This window comes from Neoarius graeffei, chromosome 1, assembly GCF_027579695.1.
Source record: "Neoarius graeffei isolate fNeoGra1 chromosome 1, fNeoGra1.pri, whole genome shotgun sequence".
NCBI lineage: Eukaryota > Metazoa > Chordata > Actinopteri > Siluriformes > Ariidae > Neoarius > Neoarius graeffei.
This window is the reverse complement of record NC_083569.1, coordinates 48,017,536-48,027,923: the sequence shown is the minus strand read 5'-3', so window position 1 is coordinate 48,027,923 and position 10,388 is coordinate 48,017,536.

Below are 10,388 nucleotides of genomic sequence, written 5' to 3'. Positions count from 1 at the left end.
AAGCGTTAGGTGATGGAAGAGTCACCCAAGTTACTTCTCCAGTTTTCCTCCAGTCTCAAGGTCACAAGGAAGAAATATCCCTGCACCTGATTCCTTCACCTGAGTTCCCAGTTATTCTAGGCCTTCCTTGGCTTACTCGCCACAACCCTCGCATAGACTGGGTTACAAGCCAGGTTGTGGAATGGGGCCCTGCATGCCATGCCTCTTGTCTGCTCTCTAGCTCTCCTGTGTCTCCTGCCGAGCCCCCTGATCTCACCGAGTTATCTCAAGTTCCCACAGAGTACTGGGATCTCAAGGAGGTATTCAGCAAGAGCAGGGCCGCCGTTCTTCCTCCGCACCGGGCCTACGACTGTGCCATCGACTTGCTCCCTGGGACTACCCCTCCTCGTGGCAGACTGTTTTCACTCTCTCAGCCAGAACGCAAGGCCATGGAGGAATACCTCAAAGATGCCCTGGTCTCTGGGTTTATTCGACCCTCCACTTCACCTGCTGGAGCCGGCTTCTTCTTTGTCGGCAAGAAGGATGGGGGGCTCCGACCATGTATTGATTACAGGGGCCTGAATAAGATCACTGTGCGCAACCGATATCCCCTTCCGCTGATGTCCACAGCTTTCGACCTGCTCCAAGGCGCCACCGTCTTCACCAAGTTGGACCTACGGAACGCATACCACCTCATCCGTATCCGACAGGGAGACGAGTGGAAGACTGCCTTTAACACCCCATCTGGGCACTACGAATACCAGGTGATGCCCTTCGGACTCACCAACGCACCAGCTGTTTTTCAGGCCCTAATCAACGACGTCTTAAGGGACATGATTAACCTATACGTTTTTGTCTACCTCGACGACATCCTTATCTTTTCCAAGACCGTGCAGGAGCACCGCCACCATGTCCGCCAGGTTCTCCAGAGGCTGCTACAGAACAATCTGTTCGCCAAGGCCCAGAAATGCGAATTTCATGTTCCCGAGGTCTCCTTTCTGGGATTTATTGTACGGACAGGCCAACTCCAAATGGACCCTGCCAAGACCCTGGCTGTCCGGGACTGGCCTACTCCCAAGTCCGTTAAGGAGGTTCAGCGGTTCTTAGGATTCGCTAACTTCTACCGCAAGTTCATCAGGAACTTCAGTTCTGTGGCAGCACCCATGTCAGACCTCACCAAAGGGACAGGTGGATCTTATGGCTGGTCTCCTCAGGCAGAAAAGGCGTTCAAAGACCTCAAGGACCGCTTCTGCACGGCACCCATTCTGGTTCTCCCGGACACCTCCCAACCATTCATCGTGGAGGTGGACGCCTCGGACAGTGGTGTCGGCGCGGTGCTCTCTCAACGTTCGGAAGGAAAGCTGCACCCCTGCGCTTACTTCTCCCACCGCCTGAGTCCTGCTGAGTCCCGGTACGATGTGGGGGATCGAGAACTGCTAGCGGTCAAACTGGCCCTTGAGGAGTGGAGGCACTGGCTGGAGGGAGCACAACATCCATTCCTGGTTTGGACTGACCACAAGAACCTGGAGTACCTCCAGCAAGCCAAGAGACTGAACCCTCGACAGGCTAGGTGGGCCCTGTTTTTCAGTCGGTTTGACTTCACCCTCTCATACCGCCCCGGCTCCAAGAACACCAAACCTGACGCACTGTCCAGACTGTTCTCTGCCACTAACAGGGAGAATGAAGTCGGGCCTATTATCCCTGTGTCCCGGATTGTGGCCCCTGTCCGCTGGGGTATTGAGGAGGCTGTCCGACGAGCCCAACGCCAGGACCCCGGTCCTGGGACGGGGCCACCAGGCCTCTTGTACGTCCCACATCAAGCCCGGGCCAAGGTTCTCCAGTGGGGTCACTCTTCCCCTCTCACCGCCCACCCGGGAGCTCGGAGGACCCTGGACTTCCTGAAAAGACGCTTCTGGTGGCCTAACATGGAGAAGGAAGTAAGGTCATTTGTCCTGTCCTGTGAGGTTTGCACCAGAACCAAGAACCCACGACAGCGTCCCCAGGGTCTCCTGCATCCTCTGACCATTCCCCGGCGTCCCTGGTCCCACGTGGCAGTCGACTTTATCACGGGTCTCCCTGAGTCACAAGGTAACACGGTCATTTTGGTCTTAGTTGACAGATTCTCCAAGGCCTGCTGCTTCATACCACTGTGCAAACTCCCCTCTGCTCTTGAAACTGCGAAACTTTTGTTTAATCATGTCTTCCGAGTCTTTGGTCTTCCACAGGACATCGTCTCAGACCGAGGGCCCCAGTTCTCCTCCCGAGTGTGGCACGGGTTCTGCAAGGTCATCGGAGCCACTGCCAGCCTCTCCTCTGGGTTTCACCCACAGTCCAATGGTCAGACGGAGAGGCTCAACCAGGACCTGGAAACCACCCTGCGAGGCCTGGCTATGGATAACCCGACATCGTGGAGCACCTGGCTGCCATGGGCGGAGTACGCCCACAACACCCTGCAGTCATCGGCCACCAAGCTGTCGCCATTCCAGTGCCAATTCGGGTTCCAGCCACCTCTGTTCCCGGACCAGGAGGAGGACGCGGGGGTGCCCTCGGTCAACCAATATGTGAGACGGTGTCGCAAGACCTGGAGCAAGGTCAGGAAGACCCTCATACAGACCTCCAGAACCAACCAGACTCAGGCCAACCGCCATAGAAGACCTGCACACGCTTTCCGCCCTGGGCAGCGTGTTTGGCTGTCCACTAAGGACCTTCCACTGCGGGTGGAGAACCGCAAGCTTGCTCCTCGCTACATTGGCCCCTTCAAGGTGGTGTGCAGGGTGAACCCTGTCTCCTACCGGCTCCAGTTGCCCCGGACTCTGAGGATCAACCCCACTTTCCATGTTTCCCTGTTACGGCCCGTACTGACATCTACGTATGCCCCTGCTCCTAGGAACCCCCCACCCCCCCGCATCTTCCAGGGGCAGACTGTGTTCACTGTGAATCGCCTGCTTGACTCCCGCCGGGTCCGCGGCGGGTTGCAATATCTGGTGGACTGGGAGGGCTATGGTCCTGAGGAGCGCTGCTGGGTTCCTGCTCGGGATGTCCTTGATAAAGAACTATGTCGGGACTTCCATTCGGCCCATCCGGATCGCCCTGGGAACGTCAGGAGACGCTCCTAGAGGGGGGGGTCCTGTTAGGACTAGGACTGTTTTGGCCTCTAGAGGCCGCTGTTATTTCCTTTTCATGTCGTGTTTATTTTGGCCTCTAGAGGCCGCCACTGTTCCTGTGTTTTGTGTTTGTGTTAATTGCCTAATTATCTTCACCTGTGTCCTTAATTAGTTTGTCTATTTATACCCCTGAGTTCAGTCCTCTTGTCACGGAGTCTTTGTGCTGTTATGTTTATCTCCAGTTTCCTTTGTACTGTGTTTTTTGATCTTCTTAGCTTTTGTATTTTTGCACTTTGCTTTTCTTTTGGATTATACTCTTTGGTTTTTCTTTGTCTTTTGTTTTGCCCTGTATATAGTGTATATAGTTTAAATAAACCTTTTGATTCTTTTTCTACTTCCGCCTCACGCCTCTGCATTTGAGTCATCCCCCTGGTGGCCTAGTGGGGGTTTGCTGGATTATCACACCAACGAACCAGGTTCGAATCCCAGCAAAACCCTAACAGACCCTGTAGAAGGATAAAGCAGCTAGAGATAATGAGATGAGCAGGGAGACTTGGGACAAGTTTTCAGCTTTTGTAGATCATGTGAAATTATTTGCAGGTAGCGTCACATTCATATTGCATGACAGTATTTACTGTACCCTCTTACCACAACATTAGGTTCTCAGCTTGTCACATATACTGGCCTTTAGGCTTCACTTTTTCTGTCATTATTTTTTGCAGGAAGACATGGGACATCATATTGGGAGACTTGGAGCATAGTGGGGAGACATGGAACCCAAAAAACCAAAAAAAAAACCTAGGCCAACATGATTAATTTTTATTTATGATCAAAACTTGTAACCTATGAACTGTATGAACACCCAATGCTGGTACAGCGATAGAAAAATGTCAGTTTACCCAAAACCTGACTCGACAAAACAGTTTCATTCTCAAGAAGGAATGAAATTAGTTTAATCCTCATGCAGGTACACTAACACAGTTTTAACAAAAAAAATGTAAACAGTGTTATATTTGTAAACCACAAGAAAAAACCTGCAACATGAAGAACTGTCCCAACTCTTCCCATCTGGCCATTTGGGAAAAAAAAATCCTTAAATATTTTTCCCCCAGAATTTAAGTTTAATAAATAATATTATATATGGTAACTGTAGGCCAGGGATTCTCAACCTTTTCTGTTTTAAGGCCCACCTATTCATACTTATAACGAGTCGGGGCCCATTAAAAAAGATCCCCAATTATTTTGGCATATCTATTCTATTAGAATCTAATAACATATTGTAAAGTGTATTTACGGAATGCAACATCACTCCCTGTTACAGATGGGAGCTCAGGAACTAAATAAATGCAGTAAAAACAAACTGTTTTTAATTGTAGGTATTGTATTTAAAACTGTATGGATGTGCCAGAAGCCAACATAAAATCATGCATGCAGGGCATTCTCAGTCAAAAGGGGTGAATGATCCAAAAGTGGAGTTTGGTCCATTAACACAAGAACTTAGTGCTATGTTTGTGTACAGCAAACAAGCAAGTTATTAAAATCAAGAAGTACACTCAAAAGAAGTGGATATAGAATCCACTCAATGGGATTAGATCCTTACACGCTAACAAAGAAGGATTTTTCCTATGAGTTGGAAAATTAACCATCCGTTGAGTTCCCTGACATCTCAAACTACCTGGTGCTGCAGACTTCATTCTACACAGACACACAGATGGAAACCTGGAAGAGCATGGAGGCGTATAACTTTTTATGTGTGGCTGGGTTAAAGATCTGGGGATCAGGACACTACAAGATAGATGGCAGTAGACGGAGCTAAGTGCAGGAAGAGTGTTTATTAGCAGGCGTGATATTTAAGTCAAGTTTATTTTTATAGCTCTTTGAACAATAGACATTGTCACAAAGCAGCTTTACAGATAATAAAAGGCTTTAAACTTGGGCTAATTTATCCCTAAATTTATCCCCAATGAGCAAGCCTGTGGTGATGGTGGAAAGGAAAAACTCTTTCAGACGACATGAGGAAGAAACCTTGAGAGGAACCAGACTCAAAAGGGAACCCATCCTCATTTGAGTGATAACAGGTAGTGTGATTAGAAAATAACTCGCTTCAATAACCATGTCCTATTGAGTCACAAAGTAGAACTGTGTAACCAGGAAATTCATTATAGTTTTAACATGAAGTCTGTTTTGCTGAAGTTATCAACTGTTAATTGATGGAAACTTGAGTGCAAAACTGTTCATGATAACTGCAGTCAGTTCTAAAGTTAGCAAGTTGACTGTAGTCCTCAGACATAAATGCATTACTGTAAGTGTCCAGAGTCATCTTCCAAGTGTTTTTTTTTACAAAAGCAAACCAGAAAGCAGAGTATTTAAACAGTTATAAACATGGCTAGAAACATGACAGTGATAATGATAATGCTTCGCAAATCCTCTGTGAAAACAGCTTCCGTATCTGTGCATGCTAATTGCGCTCAAATCAGCATCAGGCGTTTCCCATCATGACTGGGCTCCAAGCACGTGCACAATGCACTCCGTGAGCACATGCGGCCACTCAAGCTGCACCATGCAAAGGTTTGACAGTCAAGTGTTCACCTACTGTGTGACCACAACTTTTAGATCACATGTATATCACCATCAAAATACCTCATTTTCATCGATAACCCATCACAAAGCATCGCAAGCTGTTGCATGACCTTAGCTTAATGAGATGGATGTGACTTAGGACGCAGCCCAGAAATTGTACCCTACTACGAGTAAAAAATTAGCTTCAACTTGAAAAAAATTGCAGCCCACTAGATGGCGCTTCTGGGCTGTGGCCCAGGGGTTGAGAAACACTGCTCTAGGCTACATACTTTTAATTCCTAACAAATCCTGAATTCACCAGCAGATATTACACCATAGAATGGAGAGGGAAGCGAAATAGAAAATACAAGTTTTGGTTGACAAAAATATTGAACTGCACAGACTTTACTGCAGTGTCCAGATTTGTGGCTCCAAAGGAAGTCCGTTACCCTAAGTGGAAACATCTAACTTTTGATGCAATTTAAAACCTGACTGATTGAAATTAATTTATGGGAATACAAACTGTCCCGGGCGGCACGGTGGTGTAGTGGTTAGCGCTGTCGCCTCACAGCAAGAAGGTCCTGGGTTCGAGCCCCGGGGCTGGCGAGGGCCTTTCTGTGTGGAGTTTGCATGTTCTCCCCGTGTCCGCGTGGGTTTCCTCTGGGTGCTCCGGTTTCCCCCACATTCCAAAGGCATGCAGGTTAGGTTAACTGGTGACTCTAAATTGACCGTAGGTGTGAATGTGAGTGTGAATGGTTGTCTGTGTCTATGTGTCAGCCCTGTGACGACCTGGCGACTTGTCCAGGGTGTACCCCGCCTTTCGCCCGTAGTCAGCTGGGATAGGCTCCAGCTTGCCTGCGACCCTGTAGAAGGATAAAGCGGCTAGAGATAATGAGATGAGATGAGACAAACTGTCCCAAGTCTTCCTCATCCCAAGTCTCCCTGCTTTCCACTACACTGTATGACCCAGCAAAAGCCCCCCCCCCTATCAATCCACTACTGATATAGCCAAAAGTATGTGCACACCTGATCCTCATATCCATATGTGGTTCTTCCCCAAACTGTTGCCACAATGTTGGAAGCACCAAATTGTCTCGAATGTCTTTGTATGCTGTAAAGATTTCCATTCACTGGAACTAAAGGGGCCCAAACCATAAAGACATTGTTTGCTATGGTCAGAGAGGAAGAACTAAAGTGGCCTGCACAGAACCTTGACCTCAACCCCACTGAACACCTTTGGGATTTGAAGGTACTCCAGGCCTTCTCACCAAACATTAATGTCTAGCCTCTTGCATTCCTGTGGCAGAATGGGGCCAAATCCTCACAGGTATCTTCCAAAATTTAGTGGAAAGTCTTCTGACCAATCAGATTTGAGAATTCATCGGCACTGTGATATAATATTAATCATTTCAAACATCACCTGTTTCACCTACTACAGCTCAGTAAAACATTGCCTGTATAGCTAATTAACTTTTCACTCGAGGTACGCCTCTTCTGATCTCAATCTGCACTACTCTTTGTCAAAGCTATACTTTAAGACAATATAGATAATAATTTGAGACCACTTTAGAACTTAAACCTATTTATCATATGACCCGTATGGACCCGTGTACATGCTTTCAATAAAACCATTGGGAAAAGTCACGTGACTGAACAGATACAGTTTTTTGAATCTGGTCTGGAAAAAGCCATATGCGGCCCCAGACCAGTTTCCCTTGCTTCCACTGTTTTCATTTTGTTCTGAATTGTTACTCTGAAAAATTCACAACTGAGGACAGTGAAAGTGAATTTTATTATCCAGATGATTTATCAGACACAGACCTAATGACTCGACTCTATTTTGTTTTCAAATCAAAGTTCTTTTGTGTAGACTTGATAGGCTTGTATTGATGTTGTCTCCATGAGCTGACCCGAGTTGGAACTGAATTTTACTAATGATGTTATCTTAAAATCATTTTAATTTCAAGAGAACAGTAATGTCAGTTGTATTTTGTAGAATTCAAACTGTTATTTCAAACTTGTGCATTGTTTTCCACTGTGTATGTTAGTTAAAAAAGGTCATATGATAAAATGCTTTTTGACTGACTTGGGTCGGGCTGAACAGGAAAATATTTGGCTCTTGGTCATTTGTATGGCATGGCCTCGAGCTAAATATTTTCCTGTCTGGCCCTCCCACTCAGTTAGTAAGTACATAGGATTAATGTGTGGTTTTATGGCACAATAATGTCTATTTATTTGGTTTTAATGAGCATTGAGGTTGTTTGTGGGATGGTACAGAGGCCCTAATGTCCTGAAAAATGATTTTGTTTTTAATCTTGTGGGAAAAAGTTAGTATCTTTTGGGAAAAGGTTAGAATCTTGTGGGGAAAAAAGTTAGTATCTTGTGGGAAAAAGTTAGTATCTTGTGGGAAAAGGTTAGTATCTTGTGGGAAAAGGTTAGTATCTTGTGGGAAAAAGTTAGTATCTTTTGGGAAAAGGTTAGAATCTTGTGGGGAAAAAAGTTAGTATCTTGTGGGAAAAAGTTAGTATCTTGTGGGAAAAGGTTAGAATCTTGTGGGGAAAAAAGTTAGTATCTTGTGGGAAAAAGTTAGTATCTTGTGGGAAAAGGTTAGTATCTTGTGGGAAAAAGTTAGTATCTTGTGGGAAAAGGTTAGAATCTTGTGGGGAAAAAAGTTAGTATCTTGTGGGAAAAGGTTAGTATCTTGTGGGAAAAAGTTAGTATCTTGTGGGGAAAAGGTTAGAATCTTGTGGGGAAAAAGTTAGTATCTTGTGGGAAAAAGTTATTATCTTGTGGGAAAAGGTTAGCATCTTGTGGGTAAAAGGTTATTATCTTGTGGCGACAAGTTACTAGCTTGTGGGGACAAGTTACTACTAGGTTGTGAAAAAAGTTAGTATCTTGTGGGAAAAAGTTAGTATCTTGTGGGGACAAGTTACTACTATATTGTGAAAAAGTTAGTATCTTGTGGGGACAAGTTACTACTATGTTGTAAAAAAAAAGTTAGGATCTTGTGGGGACAATTATCTTCTGGGGACAAGTTACTACTATATTGTGAAAAAAGTTACTATCTTGTGGGGACAAGTTACTACAACCCCAATTCCAAAAAAGTTGGGACAAAGTACAAATTGTAAATAAAAACGGAATGCAATGATGTGGAAGTTTCAAAAGTCCATATTTTATTCAGAATAGAACATAGATGACATATCAAATGTTTAAACTGAGAAAATGTATCATTTAAAGAGAAAAATTAGGTGATTTTAAATTTCATGACAACAACACATCTCAAAAAAGTTGGGACAAGGCCATGTTTACCACTGTGAGACATCCCCTTTTCTCTTTACAACAGTCTGTAAACGTCTGGGGGCTGAGGAGACAAGTTGCTCAAGTTTAGGGATAGGAATGTTAACCCATTCTTGTCGAATGTAGGATTCTAGTTGCTCAACTGTCTTAGGTCTTTTTTGTCGTATCTTCCGTTTTATGATGCGCCAAATGTTTTCTATGGGTGAAAGATCTGGACTGCAGGCTGGCCAGTTCAGTACCCGGACCCTTCTTCTACGCAGCCATGATGCTGTAATTGATGCAGTATGTGGTTTGGCATTGTCATGTTGGAAAATGCAAGGTCTTCCCTGAAAGAGACGTCGTCTGGATGGGAGCATATGTTGCTCTAGAACCTGGATATACCTTTCAGCATTGATGGTGTCTTTCCAGATGTGTAACCTGCCCATGCCACACGTACTAATGCAACCCCATACCATCAGAGATGCAGGCTTCTGAACTGAGCGCTGATAACAACTTGGGTCGTCCTTCTCCTCTTTAGTCCGAACGACACGGCGTCCCTGATTTCCATAAAGAACTTCAAATTTTGATTCGTCTGACCACAGAACAGTTTTCCACTTTGCCACAGTCCATTTTAAATGAGCCTTGGCCCAGAGAAGACGTCTGCGCTTCTGGATCATGTTTAGATACGGCTTCTTCTTTGAACTATAGAGTTTTAGCTGGCAACAGCGGATGGCACGGTGAACTGTGTTCACAGATAATGTTCTCTGGAAATATTCCTGAGCCCATTTTGTGATTTCCAATACAGAAGCATGCCTGTATGTCGGGCACCCAGTATGGTTTTCCGGCCTTGACCCTTACGCACAGAGATTCTTCCAGATTCTCTGCATCTTTTGATGATATTATGCACTGTAGATGATGATATGTTCAAACTCTTTGCAATTTTACACTGTCGAACTCCTTTCTGATATTGCTCCACTATTTGTCGGCGCAGAATTAGGGGGATTGGTGATCCTCTTCCCATCTTTACTTCTGAGAGCCGCTGCCACTCTAACCTGTCTCGTTTTCTTCGCGGATGCACTGTCCGTTTACATTAAAACGCCTGGAAACGCCGGGAAACGGGAATCCGCCAGGGTCCACGTATTCAATCCAGATCGTGTCTGGTCCGGTGCTGTGTAAACATTGAGAATACGCGGATACGCTGTGCTGAGCTCTAGCTGGCGTCGTCATTGGACAACGTCACTGTGACATCCACCTTCCTGATTCGCTGGCGTTGGTCATGTGACGCGACTGCTGAAAAACGGCGCGGACTTCCGCCTTGTATCACCTTTCATTAAAGAGTATAAAAGTATGAAAATACTGCAAATACTGATGCAAATACTGCCCATTGTGTAGTTATGATTGTCTTTAGGCTTGCCATCCTTCCACTTGCAAGTGGTAAGTGACTTGCGCACAGCGGCTCAGTCCCGAATC